Source organism: Crocodylus porosus, unplaced genomic scaffold (assembly GCF_001723895.1).
Source record: "Crocodylus porosus isolate Cpor-Errol unplaced genomic scaffold, CroPor_comp1, whole genome shotgun sequence".
In the NCBI taxonomy this organism is placed as follows: Eukaryota; Metazoa; Chordata; order Crocodylia; family Crocodylidae; genus Crocodylus; species Crocodylus porosus.
Genome location: NW_017728912.1, coordinates 29,162,057 through 29,178,336, shown reverse-complemented (window position 1 = coordinate 29,178,336; position 16,280 = coordinate 29,162,057). Strand labels below are relative to the sequence as shown.

General features: G+C 43.2%; 1 protein-coding gene across 11 annotated transcripts in view; it reads left to right on the top strand.

Annotated features, from left to right (window-relative positions):
- Positions 1-791: 791 nt before the first annotated feature.
- The window catches only part of ADGRL3 (adhesion G protein-coupled receptor L3), an 864,517-nt gene continuing 849,028 nt past the window's right edge, over positions 792-16,280 (top strand). For 5 of the 11 annotated variants that reach the window (XM_019534215.1, XM_019534217.1, XM_019534218.1 and 2 more), the window contains exon 1: positions 794-965. The gene's annotated coding sequence lies outside the window, so the exon portion shown is untranslated. Of the gene's footprint in view, positions 966-16,280 lie in introns of all 11 variants that reach the window. The other 6 variants (XM_019534219.1, XM_019534223.1, XM_019534221.1 and 3 more) reach the window with 3 other exon arrangements.

Here is a 16,280-nt window from a genome sequence, read left to right as displayed (position 1 = left end):
GCAGCCGCCTGTGCAGCCCTCTCCAGCCAGCACCATCGCTCTCCCTGCCTGCGCCCGGCAGCGGCCGCCTCTCCCGCCTCGCCGGAGCTCGGAGCCCCGCAAGCAGCAGCGATGAAGCTGCCGCCACCAGCCTCCCGCTAGGCGCAGCCACCCGCTCCTCCGGCCGCCTCGCCTCGCCTGCCCCACGCCCTCCCCTTCCAACTTGCTGCTGCCGAGGACGGAGTTGGCTGGAGCTGGGGGGGAGCAGGAGGAGGAGGACAAAAAAAAAATCATCATCATCAACCCCCCCAGCCCCAGAAGAAGGAAGGTGGCAGGGGGGCAGCGCTGCCCGGGCGAGGAGGCAGAGCAGGGGGCAGCGTGGATCTGAGCATCAGCTGGTGCTGCTGGAGGAGGAAGAGAAGCGAGAGAGGAGGAGGAAGGCGGAGGAGGAGGAGGTGGTGGTGGAGGGGGGAGATCTCTCTCTCTCGCTCCCTTTTTTTGCGGTCTCTTCAAGCAGCGGCTTTTCTCCTGGAGCACCAGCACCAGCAGCTCGGGCTGTGCGTGCCCGTGCCGCATCCGACCAGCACCCGCCGAGGCATCACCTTGCTCTGAAGTTGGGCAACTGGGGAGATACATCCGAGCGGGCTCCGTGCTGGGAAGGGGAAGGAGGAAGAAGCCACCGGCTCTTTCTATTTTTTTTTCTTCCTCTCTTTTTTTTCACCCCTCCATTTCCTCCCCCCTCGGGAAGCCGGCAGAAAAGAAAAGGAGACACTTCCCCCCTTTTTTTCTCCCCCCCAGTTTTTTTTTTAATTCTTCACTCCCCCGTCCTCCTCTTTGCTTTCTTTTTTTTTTTTTTTTGGAGGGGGGGCTTGGCTCCAGCGGTCCCGCCGCCTGGTTTCCATGGCTGGATTGTGGCAGCTGCCCGCTGCAGGTTGTTGAGGAACTGATGGGGGGACCCGCAGCTCGGGAGCAGGCGGCGACTGAAGGTAACTCACCCCCATGCCCGGCACCCCACTCCCTCCCTCGGGGGGGAGGTTGCAGAGCCCAGTTGTGTCCCCCCCCGCCCCCAGCCCTTGCATGCGGGGCAGCTCAAGCGTATTGTCTCCACAGCACAAGCGGGGGGGGGGGCGCTCTCTTCTCTCGTGCCTCCAGTTCCCCCCCCCCCTTTTTTTCCAGTCCTGGAGGGAGGCTCGGTGGGAGCAGCCAGGGGGGTGGGTGTGTGTGTGTGCGCGCGCCAAGGCGGCCCCACGGGGCTCCCAGGCTGCTACGGGGTCTTGAGGGAGGGCGGGGGGCAGGTCTCCCGCCTGCTGGGGCGACAGGCAGGTTCCCCGCAATCCGAGGGGGAGACAGCGAGGGGCGGGTGGGCTTGGCAGCCTCCCCGCCCGCCTGCCTGTGGAGCAGCCGGCTCCCCAGCAGCCCTGCTACGGCGGGCTGGCATGCAGCGCAGCCGGGAGAGGAGGCTGGAGAAGGGAAATTGCAAACCTCCCCCCACCCCCACCCCCCTTTTTTTTTTAATTCCCCTTTTCATCGCTGGATGGATGTGCGGATCCTCCCCTGCAAGCAGCGCTTGCTGGATGGAAATGGCGTGGCTGAGGCAAGGCGGCTTGGCGTGGTACCTGCCCTCCTCCAGTGCGCCGTGGATCCAGCTGCTGCCGGGCACGGCTGGCTCCCGGAGACGTAGGTGCAGCGCCCCGAGGACCCGGGGCTTACCTGGCCCTGGGGAGGGGGGGTTGTCATGAAGGACCATGTCGCCAATAGCAACAGCACAACCCCGGATCCTTCCCCCTTCCCTGGAGACACGCGGATGTTTGGGGAGATGGGGAGCGGGCTCCGGGCAGCCCCGTGCCAGCCAGCCTGCTCGCCGGGCCTTCTGCCAGGGGAAAGCACTGGGTTGGGGTGTGTGTGTGTCTTTGTATGTGTGCCTGTGTATATCTGTCTGTGTGTGCCTGTGCCTCTGTGTTTGAGTCTCTCTGTGCCTATGCCTATGCCTGTGTGTATGTGTGCCTGTGTGTGTGTCTCTGTGCTTGTGTGCCTCTGTGTGTGTGTGTGTGTGTGTGTCCCTCCAAGCAAGTGCTTGGCCACAGCCACAACAACTGATGCCTGTTGTATTTACTTTCCCATTCAGATTGCTCATTAGGAAGTGTTAGCATTCTTGCACTCCCGGGTTTGGTTGCATGCAGCCAGCTGCTTAGGAAATGTGGAGATGGCTGGAGACAAGGAAGGAGGGGAAAATGCCTCGTGTGCCTTGCTACGAGGCAGCAGAAGCAGCCTGCTAGTCCCACTTTCTTTTAGCATTAAGATTTTTAAAGCCAAGGTGTGTGTGGGGGCGGGGATGTGGCTATGCGCTGAAGGCTTTCCCATTCTCATTTTGAAATGCTGTAAGGGAAGAGATTGTAGCCGGCACTGGCTGGTAGATACTGTGTGCTACAGTGTATTTTGGCCAGTCACTTGATTATCATTTTCTGGGGCTGGAGTACAAAAAGGTCAACTACTTGGTCTAATAAAAGATATCATATCTACGTGAAGAACCTTGCCTGCACTGTGGACACACTGTCTCATGAAGTTTTACAGACTCCACTGGGTGTCATGGTTAAAGGATTGCTATCAAAAATCTTGTAGGGCCCTCATTTAAGAATGCAAAAACAAGGAGTGGGCTGGTGGGGTAGGGGGAAGAAGCAAATCTGCCTATCAATGCTAATGTTTGGTCTCAAAGTTAAGATTAGGGCTCCATTCTACTGTGGTGTTGTCCTGCAGGTAAAACAACCCACCTCCAATTGCGGTAGTCACAATATTAAGAAGGGTTATAGTCCCCTTGCGGTTCAGTCTGCTGTTTAGTTATGTGTTCTTTCCTTATTTAGTACTGTGCTTTTAGTGTCATAAAAGTGACTGTACTGGGTCGCTTGTTCCAGGAAAAGGGGGAAGTGAACACAGATGCAGATCTTCTTACAGATACCTATTTCCAAAATTTCTGAAGGAAAGTATTGAACCATTGATTTGCAGGTTGATATTATTCATTATTGACTTAGCTTTCCTTTAGTGCATGAGAAGAGAATACACTGAAGTTGACTTAAACTGTGCTTAAATGCAGTGCAAAGGTAGAAAAAAAAATAAAAGCAAGATACCCTTTTTGAGAATGTAAGAACTTGAGACCATTGAGCACGTCTAAAGAGCGTGCATGTGACTGCCTTGCTCCATAATATAGGAGTTGCTTTTTTCACTTTGTAGGCTTGTTGAGTGATTGCAAAATGATTCGTTTCTCGGTCTAGAAAATATATCCCAAGGCTGTACATCAGAAGACTTGATTTCATCTATGTGCTTTGTTTCCTAGCAGCATGTGCTCCATAGTACTCATATATTCCACAGGTTGTGATGTCATCAGGGCTGTGTCCATCTGTCTGAGAGTGCTTAGCTGAAGGTGATGTGATAGGAAGTGCTTGAGTTTTCTTTCCCGGCTGTTCTTATTAATTAAACAACAGAGCATAACCTCCTTTGTTTGTACAAACTACACTTTGCTGTGCTTCCTGCAGACAATAAGAGGAAGCATGAAGCATTCTTTTGTTAAATGCATGTAGAATTGAGCAAATGTAAATGAAGATGTGTGGTGCTAATGCCAAGGTCACAGGCTTGATCCCCCTATAAGACACAAGACTTTTGCTGCCTCAGACAGGGGGTTGGACTAGGTGACTTCCTGAGGTCCCTTCCAGAGCTACTTCTCTGATTTCTATGCAGAGTGTACGTTGAACCTTCTGACTGGAGAGTGCTATATCTGCATGCATTATGGCATTGTAAATTGAAAGGCTTTGTTGGTTAAGATACTTTCTTTACCTTGTAAAGGCGACCAGAAGATCTTTTCTAGATAGCACACATTTGAGGAGATCTAGGTTGTGATAAAGCCTGTTACATTAGTGTTTGGGGGCATATCACCTCTTTTGTTTATGAAAACAAGTGCAGATGGTCCTCCTTAGAAAGTTATAATTTTCTTAGGTAAAATTTCCATTGATCTGAGGAGGTTTAAGACTATTAACGTAGATTTATTTCCATTACTTTGCAAAGTGGAAGTTATGGAAGTGGGCAGCCTAGAAAACGAAAGCAAAGAGTGAAGAATGGGTAAACTATCATTGCCTAGCAAGTGTATAGCACTGTAAGTATTCATGCATTTTCCCTTGGTCGTTATGCCAGATCAGGAATATAATCCCTGCTGTGAGGACTTTTTTCACTGGAAACATGAATGTGTGCAGTATAAATACAAGCAGCTATGATGTTCTGAGGGGGATGCGGTAACTGTCTCTGGAATGCTCCTTGGAACTGGTGAGTTTTCGGAAACTTGTAAAGTAAATGGAGCTGAGGCAGGTGTACGTTGATTAAAAGACTATTTCTAGACAGCGTAAAATCATGTGCAAAGGTAGGTGAAAGAGCTGGGACTGGGGCAGCAGAAAGGGGGTTATAGGAAGAGAAGGAATATGCTGGCTACCATTGAGATGTCTCTAAAATATCTCTGTTATTTGGCCACAGCCTTTTCTTTTAAGATTCAGATAAGTTTTTGCTTCTTATTACTGCTGGAAAACATTTTGTTGCCTGATAGTTGTGGGAATATATGTTGGATTCAAGTAAACTATCTGTTCTCTTGAGTCAAGGGAAGGTCTAGAAATACCAATCAAGAATTTATTTTCAGCGATTATAGGAAAGTAGGGCTGGAAGGGACTGGATAAGGTCATCAAATCCAGCTCCCAGCTCAAGGCAGGATCACCCGTGTTTATATCATCCCAAATCAGGTGTGTGTCTAGCTTGGTCTTGAAAATTTCCAGGAATAGCGATTCCACAACTTCTCTGGGGGCTGTAAGACAGATTGTCTTGCATGGTAGGCTCCATAATTTTAATGTGTGACTAGGCAATAACAGAGTATTAAGGTTGTTGAAAAGATACAGAAGTGGAGGAATGTTTTTTCTACCACTTGTTATCAGCTGAGATGCTTGTCCAGTTGTGATCAACATGTACTGACTGCATTTATAAGCATCCACATTACTTCAACTGAGTTCCAGTGCTGATATGCTTTTCCTTCTGCTGCTGTCTTGTCAGAACAAGAATACTGAAAATGCTTTGTGTAATACATCTGCGTATGTGTGCATGCAGATACCATATCCCTGTCTTAAACAGCTGCACCGTAACAAATTAGAAAAGGTTTTGCTTGTAACCATTTATTTCCCATTTTCTGTAACTCCAGAAAAGGATATTTGTTGCTCTTTAAATACAAGCATGTCACCCTCTCACACAATACCTACAGTTCCTGTTGGTCAGGATTCACAGAGGTGTATTTTACATTAGGTCCTTAAGTTCCCGCTGAGCTGCTTGTGTAGGTATCCTCATTTTCAGAAGTGCTGAGAACCCAACAGCTTTCACATATGGCACTGTTTTTCAAAAACAGCAAGAACTGGTTGCTCAGTACTTCTGAATATTAGAATACATACAGACTTAGGTGCCTAAATCAGGTGAAGATACTAAGTTCTGCTAAAATCTTAGTCATGTTTGGCATCCAAAGACTTTCCTTCAAACTGCCTGTTATCAGCTTCCTGAATTTAAGATGCATTTCGTGTAATGACATTTTTCATAGCAGTTAATGTAGACCATACTCATACTAGAACATATGCATGTGTTGCATCCAGTCTTGGAATTTTTAAGATGACTTTGGGGCAACATGGATCTTCATTCTGGTTGTTTTCGATGTATGGCTGCCTCTACCTTCAATTTCTTCATACATTTCACTGGGTAGCAAGTTCAGTCCCTATTGCACTTTGTAGAAAAAAACACATGTAGACAGTATTCTTACTCTCATTCAAATCAATGGAAAAACTTGCATCGATGTTTAATGGGAGTAGGATACAGACTATTATATTAAACTTGCTTTGCTATCTGGGGTGCGACTGGCTGAGTGGAGACAAAGGAGGGATTTGATAAATTTAGGGGCCATGTGGGTATATTAGAATTACTTCTGTTTACTTCTTGTTTTGCAAGGAACCTGAAGCATGTAACCCACTTCCAATTTCAGTTTCAGGTCAGATGCACTGGTCAGTCAGTGCCTGAAAGGTGTTTAATTGTGGGGTAGAAGCTTGCCTTTCAGGCAATAAGAAGTTACATTTTTATTTTTGACTTCTTTGTTAACTGTCCTGAAGTACTGAATGGAAGGATTTTTCCTCATTTGATGCTTTGAAATCCCAACTCATTTCTCTGGGGAGAGGAGTTCAGTAACTTGGGTGATAGAGACAAAAAATCATGTATGCATTCTCTTCTCCCCCTTGTTTTTCTAAACATCTTTACTGCAAGTCACATTATGGTATAAATTAATAAATAAAATATTGCAATGCTACTGCTGCTTTGTCAGAAATTTCTTGTCATTTTCTTTTATTTGCCCTCCTAATAATTGGTCTTTTTCAAGGGAGCAATCACTACAGACATCCAGCTTCCATCAATATTCCTGTTGACTTCTGTGCAAGCTGGATCAGTCCGGTAGGGGGGGTGTGTGTGTGTGTGTGTGTGTGTGTGTGTGCATGTGCATGTGTGTGACAAACTGCACTCATGGGCAAACAAACTGCTTTAACAGATCATCTTGCTGAAAATGTGAGCTGTTAGAAAATACTGTGACTTCTACCGCAGCCTCCTGTAGTTTCATTTTATTACTGAAGAGCACAACATCTGACAGTGTAGTCTATGGAATTTATTTATTTATTAGATCTGTATGCCATACTTGCCAGCAAAGGCCCAGGGTGGCCTACAGTAAGACAGAATAAAAGAAAGTGGACTATTAAAATATGAAGCAGAAACTTGCAGAAAATGTAACAGATCAAATCTTCAATTTCATTTTGTTTTTTAGCTTCTGTTTGGTACTATTTAGGAATGACTAGTCAGTATGGAGGAATGATTATTTACTGATGGTAACTGGAAAGGACTGATCCTCAAGAGACCAAGACATAGTATTTCATTGTATTTTTACCATCACTGTTTTAGAGCTGTTTTCTGATATTGTTCCAAGAAGTGGTATTTTAGTTTTAAAGAATCAGTGTTCCTTAGTAGGAACTTGGAGCCTGCAGCCTGTTTGTTAAGCTCTGCTTGTTAAGATAGAGGATGCAAACAGAAGTCAAGACCTTTTGCCATTTCATAGTCTTCATCTGTCAGTTTCAAGGGGCACAAAGTAAATGATCCAAGGAAAGTAGAGCAGTATTTAGGAGCTGCTGCATTCTGATTTTATTAAGTTATGCATATAATTTAAATGACTCACTATGATTATGATTTATCATATAACACAGCACAATAATATCAGTTTCAATTACACTGTTTTTTGGTAAAATGTTCAGTCAACATTTCAGTAAACCCAGTAAGAGGTATTCTGGTATTTTAAACTGAATGGTTCAGCCATTCTCCCCTTGCAGTCAATGGCAAGCAGAACACTGGTTGATTGACTTCAGTGGATACTGGATAGGGCCCTCAGCTCTGTGTATCTGTGGAGGATCTAACGTGTTCGAATTCACGAATGGAGCAGAGTGTTTCTAAAACTTGAACTGAAACATCATGATTAAGAAGCCTGAATTTTTTTTCCAAAGAGAACTCTATGGCTGGATTCTTACTGCTGTGTAGAGTTAAACTGAGGTCAGTGGGACTGTTCAGGGGCATAAGGCTATGCCTGTCGTATGTGCTATTCCAGGATTGCTGCCTTTTAAATGCATGCTTATAAGCTGCTTTATTGCAACAAGAACTCTCGTGTAAAGAGTTTGGATATTTAACCACAGTATCCTGGAAATTGAGTTGTCCTGTTTTTAAAAGACTGATTCTCTCCAAAGTAATTTTATTTTAATAGTGAGGAGCTGAACCTTTGAGCAATTATGCAAATCTACCACAAACAGCTACTTTGTAATGATCTTATACAGTGTTTTTAAACAGCTCTCCATCTTCCCTCTGCTGTCCTTCTCACCTTCTGTCCCTAAGAACTGAGTAGCTAGCTACAGACACAAAAGCACTGTTCTGAATCAGATAGGAATTAGCTAATGCAATGACTCCTGTTACTTTAGTGCTTTGTATATATATGATACCGTTGCCAAAATATTACACTGTTATTTTGAAGAGCAGACACTGAGTGTTGCTGCTTTTGAGTCTAACTTTGGGAAAGGGAGAACAAAGTGCTTTTAGTTGGGAAGTTGTAACTAAATCCAGTATTGTTTTCCATCTTAGTGGTGCTAATGCTCATTAGAAATCTTTGGAATACCACAGAGAGACTTTTGCTTCTCTTTTTACGTCCTAATTTTCTTTTTGTGTTCAAGCGTATAGACATGATGAGAACACAATCTTTGGTCAAAATGTTCGGATTTAGGTATCTCAAGGTAACTTCCTAAACTTGTATTTAGGCATCTATAGAAAAGTGACATGATCATCAGAGGTGCTGAGCACCAACCAATTTCATTGACCCCTGTTCATAGATTTACAGCAGCCCATTTGTGCTCTTGAGTAATTGGTCCCAATCCAGTCTCTGCTGTGGTTGATGGCAATTTTTACATTAACTTCAGCTGGAACAGGAATGGTATCTGTAACGTTTTTATGATAGTAAATTTCACAAATACTGATAGTGACACTGAGGATTGACTTCAGGTGAGAGGTTATTGGTATGTATGTCTACGTGGGATAAGGATGCTACTCTACCAGTCAGCTCAAATGCCGCTAGGGTAGCCATAATGTGTGGCTATAATATGGAGTTCAGTACAGGCTAACTGCCCAAGTATTTACTCAGTTTCTTGAGGTTGAGTTAGCAGCATGCCAGGTCCCATGCTGCTCTGGTTAAGACACTAGCAATACCTGAGTTAGCATGGTTATATCTGCACAAGCTGCAGTCATCTTGAATACAGTACTGGGTGAATGCGATATAGATTGCAGTTAGGACTGTTTCCAAGCTTTAAAGTCTATCCCAAACTCTTGGAAATCCCTGAAATTTTTAAATACATAACACTTTTAATAGCATGTTTATCTTCCCCTCCTTCCCACCCTCCACAGTTTTGGGGGTCCTTTACATAAGGTTATCAGCAGCTCTTTTAAAGACTTTGTTGCTGGAGTTACCCAGTTGTGGCAGGTGGGGGGGAAATACAATATTAACCATTCACTTAAGTGGATGGCACTGAGTCCTTGAAAATTTTAATGTTTGCTTATAGCACAGCTGTAAAATGAGATGAGACCTTGAAACTCCAGTGCCGAAGATGTGTTAAATTTGACTGGTGCTAGGAAGGACCGGCAGGAATCCACACTTAAACTGAGGTAACTCTCAAGCCAGGAGGTAGTTTCATCAGGGTAGAAGCTAACAGCTTTTTATTTTTAAGACAGGGATAAAACATTTAATTTAGGACAGGAACAACTGTAACTATGTCTTATAGGTCTACTTTCCACTGGCAGGAGCGGGGAGGGAGAAGCAGTAAGTTAGAGGAGACTAATGCAAGGAGCTTTGGACCAATTGACTTTTTTATTTAATGTACCAGATTTGTTGTGTTAGAGTATGCCACAAGAAAAGGGAAACATTTAGTAGAAACTACACCCCCATTCTATTTGATCGGCTTGTATTGCTGTTTACAAGTCCTGCAGAGGGAGTGTGCGTTACTATTCAGTACAGTCTCAGAAGCGGAGCATTAGCTTAAGCCTGTGAGAATAGGGGAGGGACTGAAGCCCAGTTTTTGATCTTCTGCATGGGTGGGTATCCTGAATACTAAAATGCATTCCATTGACAGCTGACCCTGTAAGGAGATTTTTTTCAATGGCTCCCTGTTTTTTTTTGTTTTTTTTCCCCTCCTTCCTTCCCTTAAAGCTATTCCAAAGGCTGCTGGGGAAAGGGGAAAAAAAGCCCCTCATGGCCATGTTTCTGAATAGATTTCACTGCTGGGTATAATTGAAGAGGGTTTCAAAGATCATGTTAACTCCTTTTATTTCACCGTGCTTTTGCCAGCATTTGTGTGTCACTGAGTGACACTTTGTCATTTCAACTATGCAAATTCCTGTCAATTGATTCAAAGAGGATGAACGTTTCTAAAATGAGACATAAATACTACACTTTTTGTATCAGCAACATCTCCCATGTAACTCTAACCTGTGTTTACTTCTTTTATTTATTTCGTACATCTATAGTTTTCAATAACAAATGGTTATCTGCTTTCTCTGGTAGGGCTAGGTTGTCACATTTTCTCATGTTGAGCAGTTTCTTGCTCTCCAAATTATATCATTGATGGCACAGTTCATGGCATAAGACATTCTGTGTTGCAGTGTAAGTTCTAGGATGTCACAATCTAGGCCTCTTCTTATTTGAAAGAATACAGTGTATACCTATCCCATCTCCTTTCAGAGGACTTCATTAGTGTGTTAATGACACAAAGGGCAAATCTTTGGAGGAAGGTAATTTGTATTATTTGCAGTAGATGTGATTTTCTTTTTTGAGTGAGATTTTAAAAGTTAAATGCTGTTTTGTTTTACGGGTTTAGATTTTTTTAAAACCCTAGGTTCCAAAACAATGTATGTGTCCTTATTTAAAATACTAACAGATTGAAATTTGCATATCACACTTGGACTGTTGTAAGAAACAATAATTTGTTAAGTTTACACAAGTAATCCACAGTTCAGACCTGCCATGTATTGAAGAGATCTTTATGAATGATTTGACCAGGATGTACCCATACCAAGTCACATGTGAACACTATGGCCAGGTACAGATATTATGCTTTTACCAGTATAGGTAATTGGAAACGGTCTATACCTGTAATAAAACGGAAGTTTGGCATGCATAGGCTGCATCTACATGAGATGGTGACTGTACAGTTGTTACTGCACAGTCATTTAGTACTTGTATACACAAGTATTCTTGTGTACACAAATACTAAATGACTATGCAGTAACCTGAGTTACTGTACAGTATCACCAATGAACCTCTTTTTCTTCCAGCAGTTCACCTGCATCAGAGTTGGGGGATCTGAAAGTCTACTCCCATGTGGGGGGAAAAAAAGCTAGATTTCTAGTGGTTGCCAAAGAGTGTGTGAAGGCCTCTGCTGTAGACAACAAGCTGCCTTCAGTAACCTTTCAAAAGAGAACTGCTACTGCAGTTGACTGTGGCACAGAAAGGTTACACAGCCTAGGCCTATATCACCTATCCATCTTGAGCTTTGGAGAGGGTGGTGATGGGAGGATGGGGAGAAAACTGGACTTTCCTTACTCTTATTTTACTCTTCCCATGATGTAGCACCTTCGTCTTGTGGATCTCAGCATCCATGAAGCATCCCTCCTGGCAGTTCAGAGGAAGTGAGTGTGAGTGTGAGTGACAGGAATGCTTTGTGGAAGAGTCTTGACTCTCTCCTGTATGAGAAGGTCAGCTGGAGATGTGCAGAATCCCCCAGATCTAGCGGGGGAATTTAGATTGCCCTTAAGTTCAAATACTATAGAGCCAAAGCAAATTGTATTTGTTATCTCTGTGTTGTCACTGGAAATGCAAAGAAACAGATCATAGGCTTAAATATGTCTATGACCTTAATAGGTCATAGAGTAGAATCTAGCCACTAGATGATCTCCTGAGGTCCCTTCCAACCCTAACTTTTTATGATTCTCTGTCTGAATGATTTAAATCATTCAAATCATAAGTGAATATTCTATCTCCATCAGACAACGTAATGGAGATCTGGCCAGACCTAACAGATCTTATGCGCCAAACTTCTTGAGCTAATTGTGTTCCTGTTAGGACCTAATTTTGGTGACTTCAGAGGTGTAGGGTGTGACTTTGATTCCGTACTTGAGCAAAACTCTAGTGTAGTGCAGTAGGAGCTATAACCAAATGATGAATGGACAACCCAGCAGTATTCTGTAAGAGACTTGCATCTATTTCCATTCCACTTTTGCAGCCATTTGGTGGAGATAGTTTCTCATAGTCTGCTGAGGACATTCATTCTGCTCTAAATCAATATATTGTATATTGAAAGAGAAGCATTTGTGTTTTTCATCTGTCACTCTTGAAATGGTTGCACACAATCTTCCCATTTAAAGTGAAGGGGTAGATATCTTAGTTGTAGGCAAAACTGTGGTTAAGTGGCATGAATAAGTAGGTCCAGGGAGTAGCCAGCATTTACCAGAAACCCTAATTAGGAGAAATCCCATGTACGGTTGACCTTGACTATTGAGACAACCCTCAAAGAAGAAAGAGTACTAAAAATTAGTATGCCATCAACACTGCACTTTTATTATTTGATGTTATTAAGCAAACTCGGTGTGTATTTCTATTTTGAAGCATTTGATTAAATGTGTGATCTTATCTTGGTGAAATAGCCCGCTGAGCTGCAGACAGTGGTGTTCAGAAATGAAATTTGTTTAGAGCCTCTGAACAGACATTTATTCAATGAGACCTTTCTTGAATAATAGATGACAATAAGATAGCTATGTGACTCTCTTTTTTTTCTTGTGTAAGGAGGGTTATAAGAGAGAGAAAGAGCAGGTAACACAAGCACACAAGAGTGAGAATGGGACATGTACACGAAGAAAATTAGTCTACCGTACTTTGCAGCCAAGATGAGGAACTTTACAAAGGATTTTGTTTTCTTCTTTGGTCCTAATAGTGTAATGGGTTGCATGCAGGCATGATGTGCAGGCATGTTGATGTAGGACTTTCACAGTATTCAGGCCCTAATGCTGGTATAGTATTAAGCTTATGCAGTGCTGTGTGTGCCTGTTTGGTTGTGAGTAATAAAGATGTTTGGCACAAACTATAAAAGGATTTGGGCACCTCACTACCATTCCTTTCAAGTGAAATTAGGCATTTAAGTGCCTTTAAATATCTGGTCCTTTGTTGTTTAATTGGCGTTGACAACTTAAGGCTGGATTCATCCAACACTAATCACATCGAGCAGTTCTTCACTTTGGGATAGGTTCATCAAATCTGAGACCCTATTTATGGAGAAAGATACTAAACCAAGTGAGTAAAGTTGACAATCTGGCCCTTTATATGCCTGTGTTAGATCAGTTATGATAGTATTTAGATGTTAAGGAAGTGTTCTCTGGTCAACTCTTCCATGTCTTTTATTTTTAATTCCAATAGCTGATGAGCATACATTGCTTCCTTATTAAGTCACAATTACTGTGGCACCTTAAGTGTGATAAAAATGTTAAATGTACTTCCATTTATAAAGTGTCCCATGATATGCCGTCTGATGCATGACATCTATACATATTTTTCCACCAATACATTCAACTTCACTGTAATTTTCCATAAAACTCCTGCGCTCATAGGGATAGGATTTCACTGAGTATGTGGACTGCGTGGGATTTTCAGCTGTTGACACATGATTATGTTCCTTGATTTTTCCCAGAGTGGGAGACAGAGTGAACACTGGTACCTGGAAGTATTTTTTTTTTTCTGCAGTCAAATTATAAATATGCATTATGTTGATCTCTGAAGGTGACGTGTGATTTTTAGAGCAACTTAGGCTTTCCCTGTAAAGATGCTTTTTCCCCCTTTTAAATAGGAAGTTTATTGTGAATGAAGGAGCCCTGGAAAGCCTATGCTGTAAAACTGATCAATTCCAACTTGCCCTCAATGTTCCCCTGCATTGTGAAGCAGCTGTCTGGACTCTTTATTTTAGGTTAAAGTGGTGATTAAGCTGTTTCTTCTCCTAGAGATAAACCCAAAGCCATTTCTTAGATGAGTCAATGGAGGATGTGAGCTCAGTGCTTAGTGTCTTAATGATATGCCAAGGCATGGATGTTGGAGTTCACTAGTGTTTGGTGCTCCAGCTGCTAACTATTTTGTGCTCCTTGATTAGTTTTGCTATTTTTCTTTAAGGCAAAATGGTCCTTACATTTTCTTTTACTTCTTGTCATGAGCAGTCTTTTCTGATACATAACTAGGGACATATTCGTGGATTCTGCAGATATCGCAAAACCAGATGATGCCTGTGAAATTCATGGAAAAAAACCTTACTAAAAATAACATGCTGGCTCCCCAGTAGGAACCAGCAGTCCTCATGACCGCTGTGGCCCAGCCAGGCAGCCCACCAAGGGGAATAGGAGAAGGCAAGATGGCTGCTGCCCCTGGTTCTTTCAGTTTCATAGTGCTTAGGGTCGGAAGGAACCTAAACAGATCATCAGGTCTGACCCCCCACCCTGGGCAGAAATGGGTGCCACGGTCATATCACCCCAGCCAAATATCTGTCCAGCCTCCTCTTGAAGACCCCAAAGGTAGGACAGAGTACCACCTCACCTGGGAGCCCATTCCAGACCCTGGCAGCCCTAACTGTAAAGTCAAGTCTCCTGATGTCTAGCCTGAACCTTCTTGTTGAGATTGGCTGAGATGGCTGCCTGTTGTGTGACCCCACCACTCTCCACCAGTCCGTGTTGAACTGTTGTGCCACATGATGGACAGGCCTCTCAGCCAATCAGTCGTGGGAGCAGGCTGCTGCGTTAAACCCACAAAAATGGTGGCCGCCCCCAGGATCTGCCTGCAAAATCGGCTGCCTGCCTCCTTGATTTAGGTCAACCCCTGTACATAATTAATCAACATGAATATGAAGCATCTTCTCATAGATTTCTTACTTTTGACATAAAATACAAGGATCATGTGTTCTTCTGGGATATTAGGTCCACCCCATTGGATTTCCTCTGCCTCTAAGATGACCAGGACAGTGTGTTCTGTTCTTTTATGTAGTATAGTAAAATAACGTGCAAGTCCGTGGCTGAGAATTGATGTAAATTAATCCACAGAACCATGGTTTAGCGAGCATGCTTTCAAAGAGCTCTTCCATAAAATTAAAAAAGACAGTAGAAGAGCGGTTCTGTTCTTCTCTAGAGAGAATAGGGCAGGGTGGCACCTTGTAGGTGAACTGGGTCAGAAAGGCATGAGTGTTCATAAGTAGTAATGTACTTTATCAGCATCTGAAAAGTTAACTATGAAACTTCTTGCTTCTGAACCAGTTTAGTTTCTGAAGTGCCTCCATGCACCACTTTCTGCTTGATATCAGACTAATATGGCTAACCACCTTTATAGAAAGTATGAGAGAACTGGTCATGAGGAACCCCAGAATGAACTCTCATTTAAAATGGATTCCTGTTTTACCTTTTCATTGTGTTCGTGGCTACCTTAATCTATGCTAATTTTGTAGAATAACAAGGGCTATCAAAAATAGTGTCTCCAATTTCCCCAGTCAAGCCTTTGTGCATAGTTTCTTGTTTATAGCTATTCAGAACTGAATTACCTTGAGTGTGTTCACCCAGCATTCCTTGCAAGAGCTTGTTCACTACTATTGCCCCTTTTATGAGTGAGGGTACTCTTTGCTCTCCCTGCTTCACTGGTGTCCTGCTCTACAATTATGGGAGAAAGGGGGATGGGGCCAGGTTCTGTCCTCCTCACGTTTCCCAATCCCTTTGGGGCATTATGATCAGGACCCAGTCCCTGGTGATGTTAGCGCAAAGTTTCTCATTGAACTCATTGGGGGCACTGAATGGGAGCAGTCTGTATGTGACTTAAAAAGTCAGGACACCCCTCCTGCTTGGTTTTTGCATGAACTGAAGAAGGCAGACTTTTTCTTTACTACCTATTCACCCTCCATGCTCTTGGAAGGGGACAAGATACAATCTAGTCCTGGACAAAGACCTGGCATGCAAAGTGCATTTGTACATTACAGATACATTCTTAGGCTTACAAGAGCTTATGGCCAAGTTCCATGATGTACCATGTAAATTAGAAGGCAGTCAATAAAATGAAGTTGGAAACTTCACCTGATTGAAGTATACTTGCTGTGTAATCTTCCCTGGAAGTACTTGGCCTAATTCGGTTTAGAGACAGTGGCCCTGCAGGAAAGTTTCAAGGCTAAGACCCCTGTGATATTCCTGATGTGACTGGTAAAATTTGAATGATTCACCAAAATGTTATTTTTCCTTCTTCTGCAAACAACACCAAAGCAGTAACATTTAAAAAACGTACTTTCTTTCTTTCTACCTATTTTTTTTTAACTACTAAACAGTTCTGCAGTTAAAAAAGGTCCAGTGAAGACCAAATTCAAAGATGACTTAAAGACCAAAAAAAAGTTAAATTTCATCTGCCTTCCTTTTGTTATTTAACAAAAAATCTTTTTTTAAATAAATGACTCAAAGATCAGGTCATATGCCTATAGTCTGTCTGCATGAGCGAGACCAGGCTAGCAACATGAGACCATTTACAGCACTGCTTCTCTTCCCTCTCCTCTCCCAACCCCCATATTCCACCAGTCCTTTCAACTCCCATTGTGGGTGAACTAGTTTGTCAGGCTGCCAGTTCC